This window comes from Crinia signifera, chromosome 9 (genome assembly GCF_055691185.1).
Source record: "Crinia signifera chromosome 9, ASM5569118v1, whole genome shotgun sequence".
Classification (NCBI taxonomy): Eukaryota; Metazoa; Chordata; class Amphibia; order Anura; family Myobatrachidae; genus Crinia; species Crinia signifera.
In genome coordinates this window covers 155,485,566-155,498,236 of record NC_139225.1, presented here as the reverse complement: position 1 = coordinate 155,498,236, position 12,671 = coordinate 155,485,566, and the positions used below count along the sequence as shown (strand labels likewise).

Below are 12,671 nucleotides of genomic sequence, written 5' to 3'. Positions count from 1 at the left end.
GCATCCACTAGGCCGCACATCATCCAGTCACCCCCCCCCCATATACGGATCCTTCCCCGATGCATCCACTAGGCCGCACATCATCCAGTCACCCCCCCCATATACGGATCCTTCCCCGATGCATCCACTAGGCCGCACATCATCCCGTCACCCCCCCCCCCATATACGGATCCCTCCCCAGTGCATCCACTAGGCCGCACATCATCCAGTCACCCCCCATAGACAGATCCCTCCCCAGTGCGTCCACTAGGCCGCACATCATCCCGTCACCCCCCATAGACAGATCCCTCCCCAGTGCGTCCACTAGGCCGCACATCATCCCGTCACCCCCCATATACAGATCCCTCCCCAGTGCATCCACTAGGCCGCACATCATCCCGTCACCCCCCATATACAGATCCCTCCCCAGTGCATCCACTAGGCCGCACATCATCCCGTCACCCCCCATATACAGATCCCTCCCCAGTGCGTCCACTAGGCAGCACATCATCCCGTCCACCCCCCCCCCCCACATATACGGATCCCTCCCCAGTACATCCACTAGGCCGCACATCATCCCGTCACCCCCCATATACGGATCCTCCCCATTGCATCCACTAGGCAGCACATCATCCCATCAACCCCCCCCCCCACACACATATACGGATCCCTCCCCGGTGCATCCACTAGGCCGCACATCATCTAGTCACCCCCATATACAGATCCCTCCCCAGTGCATCCACTAGGCCGCACATCATCCCGTCACCCCCCCACACACACATATACGGATCCCTCCCCAGTGCATCCACTAGGCCGCACATCATCTAGTCACCCCCATATGCAGATCCCTCCCCGGTGCATCCACTAGGCCGCACATCATCCCGTCACCCCCCCCACATATACGGATCCCTCCCCAGTGCATCCACTAGGCCGCACATCATCCCGTCACCCCCCCCCATATACAGATCCCTCCCCAGTGCATCCACTAGGCCGCACATCATCCCGTCACCCCCCATATACGGATCCCTCCCCAGTGCATCCACTAGGCCGCGCATCATCCCACTACCCCCCATATACAGATCCCTCCCCAATGCATCCACTAGGCCGCACATCATCCCGTCACCCCCCCCACATATACGGATCTCTCCCCAGTGCATCCACTAGGCCAGGCATCACTGCAGCAGCTAACTGATTGCCGGGCTGCCAGAAGTAGCAGCCCAGCGATCTGATCCGAATTGGTCCCATAGTCTATATTCCGTGGTCAACTGATACTTTCTGTATGTTTGACCGATTTATTTAATAACACTTACAATAATTGTTTAAGGGTCCCTTTAAAGCACAACAAAGACGCAGCCCCCAACATACAGTAATTATGTCTCCTCTCCCTCCACGCAGCAGAGCGACTTGTAATGTGTATAATTATTGTTTGCATGTATTAAATGGCAGAAAGGTCACTTGTGTCTCAGAGACCTGGACTTGTACGGGAGAGAAGAGAAAGCCTCTCGGTAATATTTGGAAGCAGTACACGGAGTTGACCATATAATTCACTTTGCAGATAGAAACCAGCGGGGAAAAGGCTGCAGTAAACACTTTACCACAAGTAATTCCTCAGTGCCACTTGTGTTTCTTCTTACAAACAACCTGAACTGACATTAAAATGGTCCCAGAGCCCCTCGCCTTCTCCCACTAATGATATGTAACGTCTGCTGAGCCGGCAATCACTGTGGTGGTGTCCGGTCTGATTGCCGTCAATCCACAATGCGATCTGGAGCTTTAAAAAGCTGAGCCTATTCGCAGGAGACTGGCACCGGCTCACCCTTCAGGCGAATCCTGCCGTCAGGCATCAGTTTGTACATCAGTGAGATACCCTGTCACACCGCACAGCAGTCTGGAGACGCGGCTCTAGTGGAAGAAGGAGAAAAAGGCCTTGTTTTCTTCTCTGCAAGATGGAGAGCCAAGGGCAAACAGTGTGAGGGTAACACAACTGAGAGGCGCCTGAGCGGTAGCTCCTATGGGGATGCAGTTAAAATCCCGGCGGTCGGGATCCCGGCGTTCAGAATCCCGACGCCGGAATCCCGACAGCCGAAATGCCGACACATTCTCCCTCCTGGAGTGTCCACGACACCCCTGGAGGGAGAATAAATTAGTGTGCCGAGCGTAGCGAGGCACCGGGCCCGCTGCGTGGCGAGCGCAGCGAGCCCGCAAGGGGGGGCGATCCACGTCCCCCCCTTGTCGGCATTTCGGCTGTCGGGATTCTGAACGCCGGGATCCCGACCGCCGGGATTCAATACTGAATCCCTCCTATGCGGTATAAAGAATTACGTATTGAGCAATCATGAGTTTGCATTATGCTTTGTAAGAAAACCAGGTTGTGTAGAGGGATCGTATTGGATCCCTACACCCCCTTTTGGGCCAGAAGCATGGCCCATACATGAATATAAAATAAATAAGTGTTCAGGAAAAGGTTAAACATACCATAATAAATACATACACAAGCATTCTCCCACCTCATGGTAAGGCTCCTGTCTCTTCTTCCTGGCACCTGCTCTCTGGTCCAGGGCACTGATTGAGAACTCAGATCCACACACAGCAGACGTGATAGAAGAAGCTGCCACCGCTGGGCATGTGCAGTAGTAGCTCTGCCCTGTCCCTTATTATTGTCCTATTATATACCATTGCTATTGTAGCCATCATTTGAGCCATTTGCCAAGAGGCGGGGGGTTTCCCATAAACTGTAACCCCCCCCTGTGTTTGCCTATGCACATGAATGAATACTGCCAGCATTGTGCCATTCTGCTGCTACTAATTAGCGGGGGAATCTGTGGTGGTAAGTACCGTGGGCATGAGCTCCTTTCAAAGCAGTCACCCGTGAACAGGAGCAATTCAATATTTGTGGCTACTTGGATTCCTAATTGTCCGGCACCAATGGGTTTGTGATAATTAAGAGAACCGTAACTGAGCGGAAAATAAATTTCTGTAAAAATCTGAGAATATGTAAAAATAAGATTTTAGAGTTATTAAACAGTTTGCATGACCTCGGTCCATGGTTACTTTGGCACTCGCTGCCTTCTCCGTTCGCAGTATGTAACACATTAGTATTTGAGCCTCAGTTTGCTGCCCTAGCAGAAGATGTGTTAGCCGAACACATTAATACCCCCTCATTGGCCCCGTCATAAACGTTACTGACACGCATCTGTTCACACGCTGGTACAGGGTCAGCAATTCATTACCCGGTGCTAATTTATTGGGTTTGCGGCGCAGCCGCTCTCCAACCCTCAGAATTATTTTAGCAGGCAAACAGCCAAGCCTTAATTTGCCCTATGATGCTGGGTCTTAAAGAGCAGCTTTCCCCAGAGTGAGGATTATTTAGTGACAAGTGAGGGGTCCGGCTATCACCTCTGTGCCGTAGAAGGCCTTGATTAGAATAACCCCTTGTCATATTTTATTATATGGAGTGGATGCTACAAAATACCATTCCATTGTCCCAGTACCTGGGTAGCAACAATGTGTTCTAAAGAAAGAGAAGTTCAGAGAGGGCGTGTCTATGCAAATGTGGTCTATGCAGTACTGGTGGTCATCGGGTGGATTAGTGTTCGGTGATGTGTCTTGTGCATCTTGTATGGGGACGCACTCACTGAGGATGTGGATTTATCCATTATTACTCCAGTCTGCTGCCTGATATTGTTCCCTATGGGTACATAGGTACTGGCATGCAGTTTTAAAGCAGCTACAGTCAGTAAGTACAAAAGTAGCTTGAATTGACACGTCTGTGTGTGTACTGCGTGTGTGTGTGTCTGCGTGTGTTCAATGTTTAGCCCAAAGAGATTTAGGACATCATTGCTTTTGGTGTGACTCAGTTTGGCGCAGGGATGAACCGGATCTAAATCGGACATACTGGAGGGGGTGGGGTGTGTGTGTGTTTAGGGGGGGGGGGGGGGGTATAAATACTGTGGCCACTCTACTGATGAATTCTCTGGGTAATGGGATCCAGATAGGTCAACAATGTTTACTGCACGTCAACAGATCAACACCACAATGTCGACTTTGGCAACAGGTTGACACGAGTTATTCACAATTTTCTTTTCAGTTTTTTAGACTTTTTCATACTTTAATATCCACGTGGACAACGGATAGGAACGATCGGAGCGAACCATGCAAGGTAACTCGCTACACTTATTGGGGGCAATCACACAGAGGCAATCACAAAGTACTGTAGCAGACTAGCTTTCGAAGCTTTTGCTTTGAGCGGGCTTACTAGTGTTATATAATACTGGACGCTACCGGTAATTCTCTCCCAGCTTTATGCAGCAGTAGGAAGTGAGCGAGGGGCTACACAAGATCTACAATACAGAGAGATAAACCAACGCTCCTTACAGAGGTGACATTGAGAAGTTTATCGTCCCGTGCTCGCGGTTTTAAATGCAATTTATCTTTTGATTATATGGTGCCCCCCCCCACACTTTTATTGACAGAACCAATTGTCAGTCACCCGCCTCTGCCAATAAAGCCTTCCAGATTTCGCTGTGACCCCACTAAACGTGATTGCCCTCCCTTATGTGCACCCCCAGCTTCCCTGTAATACAGAGGAACACGCCGTTTGATTCATTCCGGCAGCAAAACATATCAAACTCGTTTGTCACCCCCGTCGCCTGTTCCAGGTTCCTCAGCGGTCTGCGAAATAATACAGAAAGGTTATACAGCCTAAGGTGGGCTATTAAGTCCTGTAAATAGTATACCGCAGCACAGGGAAATAGGACATCGTTTACCAACTGCCACCGCTGCAGGAGCCATCTCTCCTTGGCACGGTAATGGCGCTCTCGGGTGGGTTTCGCAACGGCGCAGCTGTGTGGCTCAGTGCTCTTTCTGTAGTGTTGGATTCGGTGGAAGTTCATTAGAGTTGGAACGTCGGCGAGGACAGAGCACATTGTTGTGTACAGCTGCCCGCGAAACAGGACTATTTACCAGGGAAATAAAGAGCCTTTAAAATAAATCTGGCTGACAAAGGTTTTGATCTGGTGACCAAAGCGTGTCGGCATCTGAACGCGCCGCGGCGTGTGGCAGTGGGAACACTGCGAGATGCGCTTCTTTTTTTCTTATAAAAACTAGGTCAGGCAACCGATAGCTGAGGGTGGTGATGAGCTTTTATGTATGTACATTAATTAACAGGCGTAACACATTGAAAATACAGTTGTCAACATTTGTTTGTTTTTATGGGTGATTTGCGATAGGGCAAAATCTATCTGTTTAGCTGTGTGTGTGTGTGTGTGCGTGCGCGTGTCTGGATCCGTATCTCTTAAAGACGCATCCACTTGGGGCAAGATCACGAAGGAATATGGTATCATGTAAGGTGCAATCCGACAGGCCCTATTTTTCCCAGCGAGTAAATCCCGCACAGAGATCCAGTTTAACCCTTTGAGTGCCAAGGGAATCTTTCAAAATAGATGTGGAAATTGCCAAGCAAGGCTTTGTTTTTTTTTTTTTTTAACCCTGTGTCAACATTGTTGTGAGAGAGCCTTAGAAGTATCTGCTAAAAATGCCAGCGCCGCTCACAGCGCCTTTTTTTGGGTGCAGTATTTAATTTATATTTGGCTGCATTTGTATGTAATTATACTGTAAAGAACAGTCGCCGGGAGAGTCGCTGGCATTTTTTGCAGATATTTTTAGGATTGCTCACGGCAACGTTGGCACGCAAAGGGTTAATAAGCTTCTGCTACCAGCAATATCTTCCCTGTGATTTTGGCCCTTATTCAGATCAGATCGCAGTACAAATTTGATCTCAAAATGGGCAAAACCATGTGCACTGCAGGTGGGGCAGATGTAACATGTGCAGAGAGAGAGTTACGTTTGGGTGGGATGTGTTGAAACGGAAATCTTAATTGCAGTGTAAAAATAATGCAGCCAGTATTTACCCTGCACAGAAACAAAATAATTCACACAAATCTAAATCTCTGTATACATGTTACATCTGCCCCACCTGCAGTACACATGGTTTTACCCATTTTGAGAACAAATTTGTACTGCGATCAGATCTGAATAAGGGCCTATGTGAGATCAGATCCTGGACCAATAGCAGGACAAGATTCTTCCATTTACCGTCGCTGCCCCATTCTCAAACCTCCCAACTGTCCCATTTAGTGGAGTGGAGCAGTCCCACCTGCGGGTCACAGTGTCCTGCGGTGGGCTGCCCAGCTGTGTGGGGAGCGCTGGGCACGCCCCCAAAATGGCTACCCAGTTTGTTTTATCCTTATTTCCAATTGTAAAGTGCATGCAAATTTGCTGCACTGTATAAGAAACTGTCAATAAATAAAAGTAAATAATGAAAATGGAAGGTCGCGGAGCTAGGTCACGCCCGCTCTACCCAGAGGCCACACCCACTCTCCAGTGGCTCCTCTTTAATCAAGCACGGCAGATCCCAATTCAAGGAGGGACAAAGTTGGGAGGTATGGTTTCTTGAAAACGTAAACGTAACATAACACCTTCATTCCCGCTTAAACATGCAACGAAGAAAGAACGTACTGATGTAATGTAAGTAGAGCATTTACAAAACAGCCGATTACAAGCATTTCACTAGTGACGGTCACCTTTGTCATCCTCGATGGTCCACTGCCCCTGTACTTCTGCGTCTCTGCTATGTCTCTGCATGCTACAGCTGTGCAAAACAACACTCATACTGCAGACGGCCTGTACCAGCATTGCACCGCCACTGCCACCCTGACCCGTTACACCCCAACAGGCACGTAAGGGTGAAACGGGCAAAACCACCCAAATGTGCATGATTCACTGCCCTGGACGGTATCCAGTTGACAGGTTACAGGTCGACACCAAAATATCGACATGCGAAAGTCAACATGAGTTTGTCACTTTGAAAGCGCTTCACAAATTGTGGGTCTGTGTCAGTAGACACAAAATATTTAAAAGCGTGTGTCGACCTTTGTCAATGTTAAACTTTTGCATATCGGCCTTTTTGCGTAGACATTTCCATCCACAACCATCCCGGACATGCGCAGTGCAAACGCACTGGCGTAGTACGCGTTCCCCACCAGCCCGTATGACACAGGATCCCGAATTGTGCATAGAACCAGGCGCGAGACGAGACAAGCATCTTCTTATATTTATTTTATTTAGGATGAATTTGATGGAACCGTCTTATTCAGTTTAAATGACTGACGATGTCACTAATCCGTATTAATTGCACAGATAAGTGACTTCCGTTCCTGCCGTACAAGAGAGAACAAGAGGAGAAATGACAGCTAGTCGAATATAGGTCATCGGAACCCTAAACACACACACGCACAACCTGGTGCAGCGCCCAACATTTCATCTGACATTTCATAAATAGCTTTTACACTGACATTTTTCCGTTTGATGTTCTGGAGGTCTGGCTGGAGACGATTTGAAGAGATATTTTGATGATTTGATGAGAGATACTTTATTCTGACATCCTGTCTCTGTCCTCGGCATTTGCTGACGGGAGGCTGACCTGATAGTCTTTCTGGAAGTGTCTGATACTCTATTGTTTATGTAAGGTTCTGAGGCAACTGTACAATAGCGGGAAAACTTTATTTTAATGAGTTACAATAAATAGATCTTCATTATAAGAGTACTTTGCAAACGCTGCTGCCTATTTATGGATTCTGGAATTTTATAGAAATATGGTAGTGTGCGGTAAGTCATTTCTCCCAAAAAAGAAAAAATTAATTCGGTACTTGTGAGTTATCTGGGCTGCCGATTTTTTGATTGTATGCCTTAAGTTAAGGCATACAATCAAATGCGATGCGATGACCCGATTTTTCCATAGGAATCAATGTTAAAATGGACTGAGTCCATTTTAACATGGAATTCAATGGGAAAAAGGGGTCCTTTTCATACCCCTACTATCCAAGTGGGCATGGAGTTGGATATAAACCTGTGGCGAGCGTAGCGAGCCACCGAGCCCGAAGCGTGGCAAGCGTAGCGAGCCCCGCGAGGGGACATAGAATACCGTTCGCTCGCCACGCTTCGGGCTCGGTGGCTCGCTACGCTCGCCACAGGTTTATATCCAACTCCATGCCCACTTGGATAGTAGGGGTATGAAAAGGACCCCTTTTTCCCATTGAATTCCATGTTAAAATGGACTCAGTCCATTTTAACATTGATTCCTATGGAAAAATCGGGTCATCGCATCGCATCGCATCCGATGGTCGCATGCGATGCGATGCGATGTGCCCGATCCGACCCGATTTAGAAATCGGCAGCCCGGATAACTCACAAGTACCATTAATTCACAGAGAGTATGTTACACCCACTCCCGCTGCAAGCTTCTTCGTCGACAATTCACCCCGAATACATAATATGAGCCTCTCAGAATACCCCTGCAGCCTAGTTACTGTACATACCCAATCAGGGGGCCCGAGCTAGCAGCTCAGACCAAAAAGCAAGGCTGGGAGTACTCTGAGGATCCTTCACTGGCATGTGGAAGCCCCCTAGAGGTTATTCAGTATACTTCAGACCAGACATGTCCAACGTTGGCCCTCCAGATGCTGTGAAATTACACATCCCAGCATGCTCAGTCAACATCTGTTGACATGGGCCACCGATTAGTGTAGTGCAAACATTAACAACTATATTATACAAGACTTTGTTGCTTGATATTTGTCAAAAAGACGGCTTCTGCAAAGCACTTTCCCTTTGAACTGTGACCGTTTTTATCCCACAAACTCTCCACCCCCCACCCCCCAGTCCCTATCTGCTCCTACCTCCAATCTCTCTCTTCACAGCTCCCTCTCAGTATCCCTGCAAAAAATGCTTTCACTTTCTGAGTAATTTGTTCCGTTCAGTGGCCTCTAGTGGTCACTGGCGTTTCTTCACCTCATAGAGGTGAGGAGTAGTGAGCCTTTTATATATAAGTCAAATATAAAAAAAGAAGAAAATAGAAACTCAGAAACAAGATAAAAATAAAGCAGAAATTACCTTTCTTTCAGATGTCTCTTTTATAAAGCTATGTGAACAATAGGCACTGAGAGAGGAGGTACACCGACTCCAAAAAAACATAAAAAGGTCACACAGCATGGAGAGAATAGACCCAGAGCGAGAGAGAGAGATATCTGAAAACAATTCTCTGTAGTCACGTGTGACTCCTGAAAGGGAGAGGTGGGAAATATTGTGAAGGTTAAAACGAATCAATGACAACGGCTTCTTCATTTTCCCGGTCAGAGGTAAGAACAGCTACTGTACGCAGCGAGTTCGGGGAAGAATCGCACAGCTTGGTCATTATCGGAAGACGCTTACTCTACATAGCGCTAAATATGATCATTTTCACATTCTTATGGTTGGTCATATAATAATGTTCCTTAGCTTCAGCTGTGCATGCAACAGAAAAGCTCTGAGACACTTGGCGTATATAGCTTGGAAGAGTCTGTGGGTGACTTGGCCAAGGTCAACTGGATCCGTCATCGAAAAGGAACACTTTTTATCTGCAGAATGTCTGAGTTCTGTGCAGATGCCTTGTTAGGGGAAATTACTGGTAGGACGTTCATCTAACATTTTAGAAACTCTGTTGGGGGTGGGGTGAGGGTGACAACAGGACTACTATAAGTGGAAAGTGGTGGGAGCACAATGGATCATCTAGATCCAGTGGTTCTCGGACACAGAGGTCATGTTTTCCAGGTCACCGCGCAGGAGCACTGTGACTTTTTCTTTTACTTTTTCATACTTCTCCACTCATTATAGGTAATGGAACTCGGGGGGTTCTCCACTACTGTTGAGGTCCGCACCTTGCCCGAAGCATAGCGAGCATAATTGGTACACCAATTGGGGGTCCATAAAAGAAAAAATCCTTGTGTCAATATTTTCACGTGTCAACCATTTTCACGTCGACCCTTTGTGTCAACTTTTTTTGTTGTTGCTAGAAATAAACATATTTATGCAAAAGAATACCCTGACCCTAGGGGTGAAATAAAAAACCACAGAGATTGTAACTATTTACAGATATTGAGGTCTATTTATCAAAAATTCTACGTGGCTGAAGGATTTCGGTGATATACGGTACAGAGGCTGAGATATTTCCTGTGTTAGGTTCTACCGCTGCTTATATCATCTTCCATGGGGACTTTGGTTGGACCCAGTCTACCGGTCTTGTTAGATAATGCGATCTGAAGAAATATCACTGGGTAGGATCAGAAGGTTCATCAAGGGCAGTCTCCATGCTCCCCATCATACTGTAGATTTATTTTCAAAATGGTCCTGGGTATTTACCATCAACCTATTCCATTGAAGCCTCTGTCGCTGTCATGGTGTCTTGTTTATATAAGTCCTTTCGAGCAACCAAAGATACCCCCCGCCCCCATGATCTTCCTCTACAAGTTATGTATCAATGACGTAACATTTCCGCCTGCCATGACCTCATTGGTTGGCAAGCCTTGGCTTGTAAACGTCATTAAACCATGGGGTCTGGATCAATAAATGCATAATTACTTTGAAGAAAAAGTTAAATTCTTAATTTTTTAAAGAAATTTTCCAGCAAAACTGAATTGACCTTGGCTTGGTAGGAGGATTCTAATTACTGAGAAGAGCTCAAAATATTCCAGTTAGAGGTCCTTGTAATCAATCGTAAATCAGCGCGGTGCCCAACCGGAGACATTTGGGTATGGTACAGAAAAGCACATGAAACGGATCATTATTAGTCTTTTCATCACCGTTACAGTTTTCCTGTTGGTCAGACATTCCCGGCGTCAGGCTCTGGAAGCGTACCGGTACATTTGGCGTACTGTAGGTGACAATACATTTCTGTCGCACACAAGATGATCTCTGCTTAATTTGGAGTTGTATATAGAGTGACGCCAGTCTCTATTACTTTTAATAATGTATCACATCGATGACTAAGTGGGTGCCAGGGGGCTTTCAATTGTCCGACATTAATGTTCTGTGAAAGATTGCTGGCAAGAGGCCAATGCCTACTGGGGTTAGGCGTAAAGGCCAGCGTGCGCCCGTCCACTGTGGCAGCAGACTGAGAGCACATATGGTCAATTTCTCTGCAAATACTCAAATCTGCTTCTAAGGACTTCAGTATCCACAGAGAACAGCTGGACCGTGTGCAATGCAATTAGGTTCTCTAGGAGTCCAGTTAGCGGAACAGTATCTAAGTCAAAGTTACGTTTGCTTGTTACAGAGTATTACAGCCATGATGGGACGGACAAGCTGTACAGGTTATTTCCTTATCTAGGCTGTTTAGTAGGAGAGTTTGCCAGGCGTCTGGGATCTCCATGTTTATGCCCTGATGATAAGCCCCTTAATGCTGCCCCCTCATTTACCTGCAGGTGGTGGATGATGGGCAGGGCCGGCGCTACCCACTCAGCAGCTCCTGCAAAGCAGGGAGGCGCCATGCTGAAAAGGCACCGTCTCCCTCCCTGCTCTGCTAAAGCTGTCTCAGCCCTCACTGTCACTGCTTCCTGCACGCCGCCCACAGCGCCTGTCTGGCAGCGGGAGGGCGGCAGTATAAAGAGCTGCTCCCTGCACCGCGCACACACTGTCCTCCTCCTGCGACCTGCCCCCTCTTCCTCACGGACACTTGCGCTGAGGAATGTAGCGCTGTCTGTGAACGCCTGGATGACATGTCATGTCCGGATCCGCCCCCTACCCATTGCTTCCTGCGCCTGTCAGCTGTCAATCAAATGACGAACAGGCAGCAACGCCGCCTCCCCTTCCTTCCCTCTTTTCAGTGTGCTGTGCCAGTGCCACTGCCAGTCCTCAACACTCCGCCCCCTCAATCTCCTCCCCTCTTCTTCCATCTCCTCCTTCTGTCCCCACCTTTCCCCCTCAGTCACGAGAGGGGTGTAATGTGCTGCACATACAGTACTTTTTTGTACTGCTTTCGGATTGCATCGCACACACATTGCATGCTGTGCGTGTGATCTAGCCCATAACGTATGCGATACTCGCAGCGTGTATGGACACCTTTAGTGCCTGCAACATTTTGCAGACACAGCACTGGGATGGCGTATGCAAAATGTACAGTACATGTACATACACCCGAGATCCTCCATAGGATCGCATGTTGCATACACTCCCACAATCGGGCTGCAGCTTGTTGCAATGGCAATGTGAAAGGGCGCAAAATGTATGGTTTGCAAGAGGGCGCCGGACACCCTAGCACCGGCCCTGATGATGGGTCAAAAGTCAATAGGTCGACACCATGGGCGCTCTCCTCCACCAATAAATCTGTTATTAGTGCACACATCCCACAGCACGTTACAGGTACTGATCCAGTGCAGCTTGCAATGCAAGGTCGACACATGAAATAAGACAACATGCTGTAGGTTGACACAGCTGTTAAGTAAACAAAAGCATTAAGTCAACATGGAAAAGCTCGACATGAAAAAGGTCAACGTGTTTTGTTTTTTATTGTCTGTCGACATGGACACCATATAAGTGTACGGTTTCGCTCGCCCCGCTTGAGGCACGGTGCCTCGCTACGTTCCTCACACTATTATATTCTCACTCTATGTCCACTTGGATAGAAAAGTATGAAAAACCACCTTAAAAAAAAAAAACCTAGTAACTGTTGACCTAATGCATGAAGACCTAGTGACCACCACCCCACAGCAACCAATCAGATTCTACTTCTTATTTAGCAACTTCTAGAAGATAGGTAGAATTTGGTTGCTATGGGCACCATCCTATATTCAATAGATCTCCCATCTTATTACATTTACCCC

At 47.5% G+C, this 12,671-nt stretch overlaps 1 protein-coding gene and 1 long non-coding RNA gene across 2 annotated transcripts in view; one reads left to right on the top strand and one right to left on the bottom strand.

Annotated features, from left to right (window-relative positions):
• LOC146036361 (protein diaphanous homolog 2-like) overlaps nucleotides 1–12,671 on the bottom strand; it is a 218,367-nt gene that overhangs the window by 26,584 nt on the left and 179,112 nt on the right. The window lies entirely within an intron of this gene.
• The window catches only part of LOC146036772 (uncharacterized), a 53,407-nt gene continuing 47,191 nt past the window's right edge, over nucleotides 6,456–12,671 (top strand). Inside the window, exons 1-2 of the long non-coding RNA XR_014460955.1 lie at nucleotides 6,456–6,504; nucleotides 8,940–9,173. This is a non-coding gene — a long non-coding RNA (uncharacterized LOC146036772). The remainder of the gene's footprint in view (nucleotides 6,505–8,939; nucleotides 9,174–12,671) is intronic.